Genomic DNA, 15,286 nt, shown 5'->3' with positions numbered 1-15,286 from the left:
CAACAAAAAGAGAACAACAAATAAATCCTCCTCCCCCTCATCCCAATTTGAAAGTCTTTTCTTATCAGATTAGTCCTTCTGGTGAGATACCAAGTAGGTTATTTGAACTACTTAACCTCTTACAGGTAAGGCAATTGAGTGCAGTTGCCAAGGATACATAAAGGTTGCTACTGTTTCCCCTATTCTTAACAAGAGGTTTTGGAACAAAATGATAAACTAAACAGTAATAAGACTAACATAATAAGATGGTATTCATCCAAGAGTTCTGTAGGATCTCGGATCTGAAAATTGCAGGACTACTAACTGTTGTCTGGAACCTATCATTTAAATCAGCTTCTGTACCAAATGACTGGAAGATAGCTAGTGTGATTTCAGTTCTTAAAAATGGCTGCAGAGATGACTTCAGTCAGGTAAGCCTGACTTCAGTACTAGGCAAACTGGTTGAAACTATAGTAAAGAACAATATTATCAGACACAGAGATGAACATAATTTGTTGGGGAATAGTCAACATGTTTTTTGTGAAGGGAAATCATGCCCCAACAATCTATCAGAATTCCTTGATGAGGTCAACAAGCATGTGGACAGGGGGGATCCAGTGGGTATAATGTATTTAGATTTTCAGAAAGCCTTTGACAAGGTCGCTCTGTGACGGGTTTGGTCACGGAGATCCCCTTGGGACTGTCACCTCATGTGCTAAAATAATCTCTGAGCCTATTATCCCTGCCAGCTTGGGACTCTAGAATCCTGCCTTATTGAGCCAGACACACTAGCCTGCTGAAACATAGACCAGGGTCTGGGCCATGCCCCCAAAGCTGCAGAATTTAACTAAAAACAGGTCGGCAGGTTACCTGTCTCCAGCACCCAGACACCCAGCTCCCAATGGGATCCAAACCCCAAATAAATCCATTTTACTCCACATAAAGCTCAAGCAGAGTAAACTCATAAATTGTTGGCCCTCTATAACACTGATAGAGAGATATGCACAGCTGTTTGTTCCCCTAGGTATTAGTCACTTACTCTGGGTTTATCAATAAACAAAAAGTGATTTTATTAAGTATAAAGCAGGATTTAAGTGGTTTCAAATAATAACAGCCAGAACAAAGTAAGTCACAAAGCAAAATAAAATAAAACACACAAGTCTAAGCCTAATACATTAAGAAACTGATTACAGGTAATATCTCACCCTCAAAGATATTCCAATAAGCTTCTTTCACACACTGGACTCCTTCCTAGCTTTGGCACAAGGTGGGAATCTTATGTCTCCCTGGGTCTCCATCCCTTGTTCTAAATAGAAAAGTACCAGGTTTAAAATGAATTTTATTATCAGGTGACATGGTCTCCACTCCCCATGGGCTGGCCCATATGTACACAGGCTTTCAAGTAACTAAGGCCATTTACAATTGAGTGTTTCTGGAGCACCCTTAATGGCCTCCCCCAATATGTTTACATCAGTGATACAAGTTCATATCTTATTATCTCTGAGGGAACATAACCCCCCCTTCCCTGTCTCGTTGGATAGAGCTTTGCAACTGTTTATATGGGATCTTGTCTTGCTACCAAAGCCTTTTGGAGGTTGCTGTCACTGGTCAGATACTGTACCAGGGCCATGATTAAAATAGTAATGTATCTGTCCCTGCTGCAGAGCCCTACCATTGTCTATAAGCATCTATAATCTTAATATATAATATTGTAACAATTAAATGCTTTTAGTTTTATTAGTTTATAGGCCCATATATCCAGACCTAACTTGTTTATCAGCAATGTCTCGCACTGGGTGGGGAGGAAACCAAGTATTAAGAAATAGGGTATAGACACTGACAGAAGAGGAACTGGGCAGGGAGGGACCAGGGGTCTTTTCCTGCCAGTCTGGCTTTAAAGCAAAATATAGCATAGTATTATTGCTTACTTATAGTAATTGCCAGGTGGAATTGTCAGATGGCCAGCTTAATCACTGCCAAAATGTGTGACCTATGCAATATGCTAATAGCTTGTGCAATATGTATTCGCAACCAAAAAAGTCATAAGACAATGTAATTGCAAAAGACCCTAACTGGAAATACCCCAAACTAAATTTACAGTAAATAACCCGCTGATCTGCAATATTAACTACCAAAAATAAGCAAATAACTTGTGTAATCAATATGACGTTTTGCGGTTTTAACCTTTATAAGCTTGGTAAAATTTGTAAAGGGCAGAGCAGTTTTTTCCTTGCATGGAATTTTCTGTCTCTCCCTGTATGCATACATGTACTCTTGTTTTATCAATAAAGGTACCTCGACCTGTCTGACCAAAATCGAATAGCTGGTGGTCTTTTCCACAACATTTACCATTTACAATTGAGTGTTTCTGGAGCACCCTTAATGGCCTCCCCCAATATGTTTACATCAGTGATACAAGTTTATATCTTATTATCCTAAGTCCAGATATAGAAATAATACATGCAAACAAATAGGATGAACACACTTAGTAGATTACAAGCTTTCTAATGACACCATACAAGGGGTATTTAGTGTAAAGCATATTCCAGTTATGTTATATTCATAAGCATATTTTCACAAAGCATATGGAGTGCAACATCACACCCTCACCAAAGGCTCTTAAGCAAAGTAAGCAGTCATGGGATAAGAGGGAAGGTCCTCTCATGGATCAGTAACTGGTTAAAAGATAGGAAACAAAGGGTAGGAATAAATGGTCAGTTTTCAGAATGAAGAGGGGTAGACAGTGATGTTCCCTAGCAGTCTGTACTGGACCCAGTCCTATTTAACATATTCATAAACAATCTGGGAAAAGGGGTAAACAGTGAGGTGGCAAAATTTGCAGATGATACAAAACTATTCAAAATAGTAGGTCCCAAGCAGATGGTGAAGAGCTGTAAAAGGATTTCTCAAAACTGGGTGACTGGGCAACAAAATGGCAGATGAAGATAAATGCAAAGTAATGGAAAACGTAATTCCAGCTACACATATAAAGTGATGGATTCTAAATTAGTTGTTACTACATAAGAAAGAGATCTTGGAGGCATTGTGGATAGTTCTCTGAAAACATCCACTCAATGTGCAGCGGCAGTCAAAAAAGTGAACAGAATTTTGGGATTACTTTACCCAGCTGCCACTCGCACAAATGGACACAAATTTTGTAGCTCAAACCCTCTTAGACACAAATCAACAAAATCATCCCCACAGCACAACCAACAAAACCAGTAGCCCCAAACAGACAAAGCTCCTCACAGTAGTACACACTCACACAAACAACCCCCACACAACACAACCTGCACAAACATACAAATCAGCACAATCACCCACACAACAACTTAACCTCCGCACAAACAACCCCAGACAACTCTCTGCAGCACTGAATGTTGACTCAGTGTGAAGTGAAGCAGAATGGTTGATTTTAATTTAGAATAACACCAGGTTCATTTATCGCTGGGATTCAGTCTGTTACTGTCTAATTTTTAACTTTCAACCATTTCAAGGCTTTTTAGCATACATGAATTCATGAATTACATCTGTGCAAAAACTACTAATGAAGAAGCAAGAGGAATGTCTCCATGAATAGAAGCTTGACACAGAGACTTGGCTGAAAGAGCAGATAATGTTTCAGCATAGAGCACAAATCTGAAAAAATTAGCACTAATTTTTTTTAAAAACCTTTGATTACTCCTCAGTGGATGGAAATTGAATATTTGCTCTCCTTTGCCCTCCCTTCCCCACTTTATCCCTTCTTTTTCCTCTCTTCTCCTCTCCTCTTATTCCTTTCCCTTTATGTTCCTCTGCTTTTTCTTGTTCTCCCCTTAGGGTGTTTTTGGGGGAAAATCAATAAATTACAAGTAAATAAATAAGAGATGTATACACTTAAGTTCACATTATAGTAACTGAGTTATCATTGAAATGAATGAAGATAAAAAAGAAGTAAATTAAGAAACAATTCTCATGTCACTTACTGCAGTATAAATCTGGAATAACTGCACTGAAGTCCACAGAAATGCACTGCGAGAAAACTGAGGTGAGAGGAGAATGACATCAAAAGAGTGGTGTCCCTATATAAATTCCTGCCTCATGCACTCGCACAGACACAAACAGTCACCTGTGCAGCATGATTCCCCACGTGCTGCATTGCAATCACATATATCTGCTTTGGTGACCACATGGGAATTCTCTCCACCAAGACTTAGCTGTGATGTTACCAGGAAAGCTGAGCCACCTTTAGTAACAAATGATGACAGAGGTCAGCCTTCCAGAATGATGCAAGGTTTTTTGCTACATCTGATACAAGGATGGGTTTTAGAATGGACAGGGGGCTGGAATTGCTGAGGAGGGGTCGCTAGGTCATCAGACAAAGCGACCGAGAGGCACCATATGCTCATGGTTCCCTAGCCATGGCTTTGTAGTGGTTGTGCTGTAGAAAGGTGCCATGTTGCTGGGACTTTGGAAAGAAGCACCACATAGACACAGACATTGATAAAAACAGTAGCCAACATATTGTACCATGGCTATAGGTGACACTTTATTACCTTAATTTCACATTAGGAAGCAGATTCATTCCTACTGGGTCTCCAGCATCTTTGATGAAGTTGGATCTTCATTACTTATCACTTCTTATTCTTCAACATTTCAGGATCTCCCACAGTCTTCCTGCATGCTGGAGACAAAGGAGATGTTTCCTCACTCTCTTCCTCCTCCTGAATGCTGAGCATTTTCTTCCCACTCCCATTCGCTGATCCCTTCTTGGGGTGTGATCTTTCCCCCACAATGCATGAATAGTTCAAACCGCTTTGTAGTCTGTGGCAGGCATGAAGAACTGGGCCCCTGGGCAGGATCTGGGCGGAGTTATTCTGTGCTTTCTCATTTATCACCCTCAATAACAGGTTTTGCTTCTCTTGACAGATAGCTGTTAGTCTCCCTGAATTCCACCATAGCCTGGAAAGAGCCGCTCCAATATGTGGTCTCCACAACAGGCACATATGGCCACCCTAAATCCTAGCTTATATCAATACAAAACACTGAGGGACTCATGGAATTTTGACTCAGGCAAACTTCCATAATGGTTTATGGGGCTACTCATACAAGGCAGGATGCAGCCCAAAGAATCACAGACAATTGAATTTTGACCTCATGTCCTAACTCATCCACCCCACCCCCAGTAGATTTACATCCAGGTTTGACTTTGTTCAGCTCTAGAAACTTGTCCCATACCTGAATACAGATGGAAATGTCATATATGCTGCCACCATGGTGGCTTCCATTTCTCTACTATGGTGGATCTGTAAGACCTCTGACTGTTTGGCGGTGAATCTGGCACCATAGTATAAATAAGCACCATTTATTTGCCTAAGATCCTAGCTCCTGGTATCTGGACACAGCAACTACAGCAACCCAGTCCTTCAAACAGTACAGCAATTTGCCACTGATTCCCATGCAAAGATGTTATTCCTTTAGATCAAGTGGTAGAGGCTTGGGTTTTATTGCGGGTGATATTTGATTCAGTCCCCTTTGTTGATAAGAGAGAAATGATGTTCGTATCCACACGCAGCCATGTTCCATTACAAAATGGGAGAGTTGTACTCCAGAAGACCTTATAGAGTCAACTAAATTAATTTCTTCTGTCCCTCCATGTCTGAGTGGGTGATCAGTGGACATGGGGCCTTCTTCACTCACCTGAATGAAAAGAGTCTTGAATATTGTCAATTCCCTGTAGTCTTCTACTTTATACTTCACATACTGTGCCTTCCCTCAGTTATACATTTGCATCCTCCAGATGGTGGGCCCTGGAAGCATGTAGAGCCCCTATTAAATTCTATCTTGAGTAAGTGGAGATGGCCCTCACCATTTTTCATGATTCATGCCAGTCTACTCCAGGACTGAGTGTACCATTTTTAACACCTGGATTGGGTCATGTCCTGCTCAAAATACATTGTCAGCCAGTGAGTTATTGCTTCCTCACTGTGATGCCTCCTTCCACTCTGATCTCCTTTCTGGACTTCTAGAGGTTGAGCACTGTGAGTGCAGTATGGGGCACTGTGACTGGTGGGACATGGAACAACATTAAGTTGCACAAGTGTGATGGGTAGCAAGATCTCTTCTTTGACCTGCTATGGAATCAAGTATCGTGCATAAGATGCTCATCACGGGCAATCAGGGAGGAAGAATGTTCATTTGGATTAGGACCAGCACATGGGTATCTGAAGACAAAAATTCCACTCTTTCTTCTGCCACAGCCTATGACCATCACCTCAGCACTCAGTGACTCAGTTTCCCTATCAGTCATAAATGGTAATATATGCAGTATTGTTGTGGCCATGTCAGTCTCAGGATATTAGAGAGACAAGGTGGGTGAGATAATATCTTTTATTAGACCAACTTCTACTGGTGAGAAAGACAACCTTTCAAGCTACACAGAGCTCTTCTTCATGTCTGGGAAACTTACTCAGACTTCACTGAGGGACACACAGCATCTCCTCCTATCCATGGAAGGAATATAACTATTTATCCATCAATCCCATGCATCTTTATCTAATCTATCTATCTATCTATCTATCTATCTATCTATCTATACATGTGTGGCAGATACACATCCTGGTAATTTTGTATATTGCCATTCCTAATATCTGATTTGTGTCCATTTATCCTGTTATGTAGGGACTGTCCAGTTTGGAAGATGTACATAGCAGAGGGGCATTGCTGGTATATGATGGTGTATATTACATTGGTGGACATGCAGGTGCATGAACCGGTGATGGTGTGGGTGATCTGGTTAGGTCCTGCGATGGTGTCGCTGGTGTAGATATGTGGGCAGAGTAGGCATCAAGGTTTGTTGCATGGATTGGTTCCTGCGTTAGAGTTACTATGTTGTGGTATATAATTGCTGGTGAGAATATGCTTCAGGTTGGCAGATTGTCTGTGGGTTAGGACTGACCTGCCACCCAAGGCCTGTGAAAGTGGGGGATCATTGTCCAGGATGGATGCCTACCAAAACTTAGATTGCTGTATAGATACAGACTGAGATAGGCAGCTAATTACAATTGACTTTCCGTAGGAGCTGGATGCCTAACCAGGTTAGATTATTATTATTATTTTTGTCAGTTACTAATGGGGAAGTCTGTATGCCACTATACAGTGCTCTTACGGCTAGCATTTACTGACTGTGGTTTTGAAATTCTAAGCACAGTCCATAGACTGAAGGCAGCATGATGGTTGAATTGTCCTCTCAGTCCCAGAGGGCTTTTCAGTTACATAGTCAATGAAAGTTCTGTTGGACCTGAGTTATGAAGAGAGGTCCCCAGGGCTCCCAAGGTTTTGCTTGGTGATGTCCTTATGGGGAAGTGCTGTCTTCTCCTTTTGGCCATGAGATCCCCAGTGCCTAAAAGCAATTTTAAAAGCTCCTCTTCAGTACTTAATTACAAAGAGGCAGAAGCAAACTTAGAGGAAGAGAGACATTCTTTCTTGATGAGGTAGGAGTGGATGGAATTGGTTCCATCTTCTTCATAATAAGGGACTGATGGGACAAAGCAGACTGTGTGGTTATCTAAAGTTTTCTGGTCTGTATTATGCAGTGGGTCAGACTAAAACATCTCAATAGCTCCTTATGGACTGAAGGTGAACTCCTGGATCAATTTAAGTCAATGGCAAAACTCACAAGGTTATATGAACAGTTGTACTTTCAAGTGTTTGCTCATCCAACAGATCAACAGAACTGAAAGAAGTAAGAAGACCATAATTTTCCAAAATCAGCACTGGCATACCTCTTCTCCCATTGAATGGTAAAACTCCTGTGGTCTTCAGTGGGAACACAGTTAAGCCAATGGCTGGTGTTTTCGAAACTCAGACAATACAACTCTGCAAGGGGAGTGACAGGTAATGGAGGTGCTACATTGATTTCTTTTTACTGATTTTTTCAGGTGAGGAAGAATTAAAAGCAGTGGAGATACCCACATGTGTGGTTTGGTGACCTGTGAAATGTGTTGGGAGGGTCAGAGTCTGCAAGTCCAACCAAGCAAAATCAACATTGTTATCCCCTGCTTGACAGGTAGCCTGAGGGTGGCATGGACTGAGGAGTAGGGACGGCCTTTCTAATCAATAGAATTGTTCCAGCCAATTTGATTTGTCTGAGAAGAGAGTACTCCCTGTCTTTGACCCACATGAGGTCAATCTAACAAAGGCTGCCAGTGCAGCTGTTATAAAATGAACAAAAGAAGGAGAAGAATCCTGGGGTCCTCTCTCATTTATAGTCTGGGTTGACTCCAATTCAAATTGGGAATATGTAAAACCTGATGAGCTGCTTGACAGGTAGCCTGAGGGTGGCATGGACTGAGGAGTAGGGCGGCCTCTCTAATCAATAGAATTGTTGATTAGAGAGCAATTGTAATACCTGATGAGCTGCTTGACAGGTAGTCTGAGGGTGGTATGGACTGAGGAGTAGGGACGGCCTCTCTAATCAATAGAATTGTTCCAGCCAATTTGATTTGTTTGAGAAGAGAGTACTCCCTGTCTTTGACCCACATGAGGTCATCTAACAAAGGCTGCCAGTGCAGCTGTTATAAAATGAACAAAAGAAGGAGAAGAATCCTGGGGTCCTCTCTCATTTATAGTCTGGGCTGACTCCAATTCAAATCGGAAGTATGTAAAACCTAATGAACTGCCTCAAGGATCACAGTAAGGCAAACTGGGGTATCTGTTCAGATGTCATACACTCAGGACAAAACCCCTACACTTTGAAAAGAGTAAGGATTGAGTAAAACCTCAGTAAAATCCTCTGAATTATGCTCACAGAAAAGGGAGGTGAGCTCCCAGTTAAAGCAGCATTGGTCATTAAGACATGCCATTAGTCTGGATGTGGCCCTCACAAAGAGATCTGTATCGAAGCTCTATTGCAGCTCTATTTGAGAGAAAGCAAAGGAGAAAAACTGAGGTTTAATCATGTTTTATTCCACAGTTCTTCTAAATATATGTTCACTTGGCTCTCTGTCTCACTCTCTCTCTCTCACACACACACACACATATACACACACACACACGCTCGCATGCATATAGATGTACATATGCGGAGTATCTATACAGCAAGCATATTTTAAAAGGAATGAATGTTCAGATTGCTAAATCTCATGGTCCCCTTTTTCTAAAACCCTAGAAATTTCCACTAAGAAGCCCCTGTTTGTGCTATCCAGTTTTCAGAATTATCTGGTTACTCCTGAGGATTACCAAGAAGGGGCAAAATTGTTTTTAAATAGAAACATTTTAAGGTCTCACATAATTACTGTGTCCATTCTGAACCCTGGGATGGAACTCAGTCAGAGAAGCTTCTTCTGAATCATTTACTTTCTGAAGTACACAGACAGCCTGTTCTGCTGCATTAATTTGCACATTGTAGCCTGAGTTTAAACCAGATTTCAAACCCTGAAAATGGGTTCTTCAGCTCTTAGGTTCCACTGAAGGTCCATCTCTGGTTATTAAGATTAATTTTTTACATGATAAGAATATTGAATTAGAGATGATTGGAAAATGGCATTTCTATCTTCTGGGAAATATGGACATTTTAAAATTTGTTTTCTTCCTGAACTTGAATATTTTGAAATTTTCATGAACTGATATTGTGGAAAAAAAAAAAGAATCCAGATACATTGAAGTGACATTATAGATTCATAGATTCATAGATTCTAGGACTGGAAGGGACCTCGAGAGGTCATCGAGTCCAGTCCCCTGCCCTCATGGCAGGACCAAATACTGTCTAGACCATCCCTAATAGACATTTATCTAACCTACTCTTAAATATCTCCAGAGATGGAGATTCCACAACTTCCCTAGGCAATCTATTCCAGTGTTTAACTACCCTGACAGTTAGGAACTTTTTCCTAATGTCCAACCTAAATCTCCCTTGCTGCAGTTTAAGCCCATTGCTTCTTGTTCTATCATTGGAGGCTAAGGTGAACAAGTTTTCTCCCTCCTCCTGATGACACCCTTTTAGATACCTGAAAACTGCTATCATGTCCCCTCTCAGTCTTCTCTTTTCCAAACTAAACAAACCCAATTCCTTCAGCCTTCCTTCATAGGTCATGTTCTCAAGACCTTTAATCATTCTTGTTGCTCTTCTCTGGACCTTCTCCAATTTCTCCACATCTTTCTTGAAATGCGGTGCCCAGAACTGGACACAATACTCCAGTTGAGGCCTAACCAGCGCAGAGTAAAGCGGAAGAATGACTTCTCGTGTCTTGTTTACAACACACCTGTTAATGCATCCCAGAATCACGTTTGCTTTTTTTGCAACAGTATCACACTGTTCACTCATATTAAGCTTGTGGTCCACTATGACCCCTAGATCTCTTTCTGCCATACTCCTTCCTAGACAGTCTCTTCCCATTCTGTATGTGTGAAACTGATTGTTCCTTCCTAGGTGGAGCACTTTGCATTTATCTTTATTGAACTTCATCCTGTTTACCTCAGACCATTTCTCCAATTTGTCCAGATCATTTTGAATTTTGACCCTGTCCTCCAGAGCAGTTGCAATCCCTCCCAGTTTGGTATCGTCCGCAAACTTAATAAGCGTACTTTCTATGCCAACATCTAAATTGTTGATGAAGATATTGAACAGAACCGGTCCCAAAACAGACCCCTGCGGAACCCCACTTTTTATACCTTTCCAGCAGGATTGGGAGCCATTAACAACTACTCTCTGAGTACGGTTATCCAGCCAGTTATGCACCCACCTTATAGTAGCCCCATCTAAATTGTACTTTCCTAGCTTATCTATAAGAATATCATGCGAAACTGTATCAAATGCCTTACTAAAGTCTAGGTATATCACACCCACCGCTTCTCCCTTATCCACAAGGCTCGTTATCCTATCAAAGAACGCTATCAGATTAGTTTGACACGATTTGTTCTTTACAAATCCATGCTGGCTATTCCCTATCACCTTATCACCTTCCAAGTGTTTGCAGATGATTTCTTTGATTACCTGCTCCATTATCTTCCCTGGCACAGAAGTTAAACTAACTGGTCTGTAGTTTCCTGGGTTGTTTTTATTTCCCTTTTTATAGATGGGCACTATATTTGCCCCCTTCCAGTCTTCTGGAATCTCCCCCGTCTCCCATGATTTCCCAAAGATAATAGCTAGAGGCTCAGATACCTCCTCTATTAACTCCTTGAGTATTCTAGGATGCATTTCATCAGGCCCTGGTGACTTGCAGGCATCTAACTTTTCTAAGTGCTTTTTTACTTGCTCTTTCCTTATTTTCTCTTCTAAACCTACCCTCTTCCCGTAAGCATTCACTATACTAGACACTCCTTCAGACTTCTCAGTGAAGACCGAAACAAAGAAGTCATTAAGCATCTCTGCCATTTCCAAGTCTCCCGTTACTGTTACCCCCTCCTCATTGAGCAGTGGGCCTACCATGTCCTTAGTCTTCCTCTTGCTTCTAATGTATTGATAAAAAGTCTTCTTGTTTCCCTTTATTCCCATAGCTAGTTTGAGTTCATTTTGTGCCTTTGCTTTTCTAATCTTGCCTCTGCATTCCTGTGTTATTTGCCTATATTCATCCTTCGTGATCTGACCTAGTTTCCATTTTTTATATGCCGCCTTTTTATTTTGTAGGTCACGCAAGATCTCAAGGGTAAGCCAAGGTGGTCTTTTGCCACATTTTCTATCTTTCCTAACCATCGGAATAACTTGCTTCTGGGCCCTTAATAGCGTCCCTTTGAAAAACTGCCAACTTTCCTCAGTTGTTTTTCCCCTCAGTCTTAATTCCCATGGGACCTTGCCTATCAGCTCTCTGAGCTTACCAAAATCCGCCTTCCTGAAATCCATGTCTCTATTCTGCTGTACTCCTTTCTACCCTTCCTTAGAATCGCAAATTCTATGATTTCATGATCACTTTCACCCAAGCTTCCTTCTACTTTTAAATTCTCAACAAGTTCCTCCCTGTTGGTTAAAATCAAGTCTAGAACAGCTTCCCCCCTAGTAGCTTTTTCAATTTTCTGAAATAAAAAGTTGTCTGCAATACAGTCCAGGAACTTATTTGGATAGTCTGTGCCCCGCGGTGTTATTTTCCCAACATATATCTGGATAGCTGAAGTCCCCCATCACCACCAAATCTTGGGCTTTGGATGATTTTGTTAGTTGTTTGAAAAAAGCCTCATCCACCTCTTCCGCCTGATTAGGTGGCCTGTAGTAGACTCCCAGCATGACATCACCTGTGTTTTTTACCCCTTTTAGCCTAACCCAGAGACTCTCCACCCTTCCGTCTCCTATGTCCATCTCCACCTCAGTCCAAGTGTGTACATTTTTAATATATAAGGCAACACCTCCTCCCTTTTTCCCCTGTCTATCCTTCCTGAGCAAACTATACCCATCCACACCAACATTCCAGTCGTGCGTATTATCCCACCAAGTTTCAGTAATGCCAATAATGTCATAGTTGTATTTATTTATTAGCACTTCCAGTTCTTCCTGCTTATTACCCATACTTCTTGCATTTGTATAAAGGCATCTAAGATACTGGTTTGATCTTGCCTCCCAGCTTCGCCCTGACCCTCCTTCCTCTCTGCCATTATAGCCCGTGCTCCCTCCTGTTTCCAACCCATCTCCCAGGTCTTGTTCCCCACTTACCTGTGGGCTTTGCTCACCTGTCCCCGTCGAACCTAGTTTAAAGCCCTCCTTACTAGGTTAGCCAGTCTGTGCGCAAATAAGGCCTTTCCCCGCTTCGAAAGGTGAACGCCATCTGTTCCTAGCAGTCCTTCCTCAAATAGCATCCCGTGGTCGAGGAAGCCAAAGCCCTCCTGGCGACACCATCTTCGCAGCCAGGCATTCACCTCCACGATGCATCTGTTTCTGCCCGGACCCCTACCTTCAACAGGAAGAATCAAAGAGAATACCACCTGCGCTCCAAACTCCTTAACCCGTACTCCCAGAGCCCTGTAGTCACTCTTGATCTGCTCAGCGTCACACCTCGCAGTATCATTTGTGCCCACATGGATGAGTAGCATGGGATAGTAGTCAGAAGGCCGGATAATTCTCGACAAAGCCTCTGTAACATCTCGGATACGGGCCCCTGGCAGGCAGCATACCTCCCGGGATGAACGGTCAGGGCGACAGATGGGTGTCTCCGTCCCCCTCAGCAGAGAGTCTCCAACCACCACTACCCTACGTTTCTTATCAGTGGTGGCAGCAGACCTCCCAGCCTTAGGGGTATGAGGCTTCACCCCCTTCACTGTTGGGGGTGATTTCTTCTCTCCTGTATCAAGAAGAGCATAATGGTTATCTTTTACCACAACAGGAGGGTTCGCAGCAGCGGTGGAGCACTGCCTGCTGCTAGAAGTAACCAGCTGGCTGTGTCCACCCTGAGCCTCCTCCTCCACTGGTGTGTCAGATACACCCTGAGGCATCTCCTCCTCCACTGGTGTGTCGGTAGTCCTGTCAACTGGAACAGCACCATCAGCTGTGTCCACATGGATACTGTCCAGGAATTGCTCATGGACATAGATGTTCCTCAGCCTGGCCACCTCCTCCTGTAGCTCTCCCACCTGCTGCCTGAGAGATTCCACCAGCAGGCACCTTTCACATTGGATGCCACCCCCAGCCTGGATATCAGTAAGTGGAAATTGCAAATTACAGTCTTTGCAAGCCCACACCAGAATCTGGGTAAAAGCATCCATGCTTTGGTGCTCTGTCTGGCTACAGGCGCAGGTGGAGGTTATTGGAAGGTTTAATTTTGATAATGTTGAAATATTTCATTTCAATAGTTCTAAACCATTACTGTTATAATGTAACATGAAACATAAAACAAAACATCAAATATAATATTGTGTATAATATATAAATTTAATATTATATTTAATATTCTAAGGTAATATTTTATAAATTAATGTGACAAAAAGTCAAAGTAAAACAAAATAAGAAAGATAGAACAAACTGAAATGGGAAAATCTATAAACAAAATAATGCATTTTGATTCAACTCTTCAATTTTTTTCTGTTAAATGTTTTGTTAAAATTGGCCCATTCCTGCAAAGTATTTTGCTTTCAGCAAAATGGCATTTTACAAAGGAGAACAGTGTGATCATTCCCCTCCCCTCAACTACATATGTATGTAATATCAGTAATTGCTTCCCTTTGTTTTCAGGCTCCAAGGTATCTGCTGAAGAGTATTGAGGACATGGGGAAGGACAACCAGACATGTGTGACTGAGATACAGTTGGTGGGATTGTCCGATTTCCAATCACTGCAAGTCCTATCATTTGTGCTGGTGTTCACCTTCTATGTGATGGCCCTGACAGGGAACACTCTGATTGTTATCATCACGATCACAGACTTTGCCCTTCAGACCCCCATGTATTTTTTCCTCAGGAATTCTTCCTTCCTAGAGATCTGCTACACCTCGGTCACCCTGCCCAAGATGCTGGTCAACCTGATCCCGGAGACCCAGTCCATCTCCTTTGTAGGCTGTGGCGCTCAGATGTTTTTCTTCATTCTCTTTGGTATCACCGAGTGCTGCCTCCTCTGTGTCATGGCGTATGACCAGTACGTGGCCATATGCAACCCCCTGCAATACACACTCAGCATGAACCAGATGGTTTGTGCTCGGATGGCAGCCGGTTCCTGGATCATTGGTATCCTGGAAGGTTTTGAACACACCATTTCAATATTTACACTGCCTTTCTGTGGGTCTAATAGCATCAGCCATTTCTTCTATGATGCTTTCCCTGTGCTGAGACTGGCCTCAATGGACACACACAAAAATGAAGTTGCCATTACTAACACCACAGTTCTCTTTATCCTGGCCCCATTTCTGCTGATTCTCTTCTCATACAGCCTCATCATCTTCACCATCCTGAAGATTTCCTCAGTTGAAGGAAGACACAAAGCCTTCTCCACCTGCTTCTCACTCCTCATTGTGGTTTCTCTCTTCTACGGGACTGGATATTTAATTAAATGCAGCCCAGTTCAGAACAGTCCCAGGGCAGTAATAGGTTCCTTTCCCTGGTATACACCGTGCTGACTCCAACATTTAACCCCCTTATTTACAGCCTGAGGAATAAGGAGATAAGATGTGCTCTCAGGAAGACAATAGGCAGGCAAATGTTCCCTCGGGTAACATCTATGGGATGATGCTGTTGTGCGTTGTGCTTGAAAGGCTCTGGGATGGGGAAATTGTACATCTCCATTCTTGCTAGAAATGCAATATATGCTTGTCTGAAATGTCTTAAATGTTCTCCTCTCAGCCAGGCACAAATCATGAGTAACTCCAGTGAATGATTAATTCTTCTTACACTCACAGTAGTGTAAATGTATAAAA

At 42.2% G+C, this 15,286-nt stretch overlaps 1 pseudogene; it reads left to right on the top strand.

Annotated features, from left to right (window-relative positions):
* The first annotated feature begins 14,497 nt into the window (after nucleotides 1-14,497).
* On the top strand, nucleotides 14,498-15,099 carry LOC115637825 (annotated as a pseudogene).
* The last annotated feature ends 187 nt before the right edge of the window (nucleotides 15,100-15,286 follow it).

This window comes from Gopherus evgoodei, chromosome 21 (assembly GCF_007399415.2).
Source record: "Gopherus evgoodei ecotype Sinaloan lineage chromosome 21, rGopEvg1_v1.p, whole genome shotgun sequence".
In the NCBI taxonomy this organism is placed as follows: Eukaryota; Metazoa; Chordata; order Testudines; family Testudinidae; genus Gopherus; species Gopherus evgoodei.
Note: the sequence above shows the minus strand (reverse complement) of the source record. Positions and strands in the feature narration are given on the sequence as shown.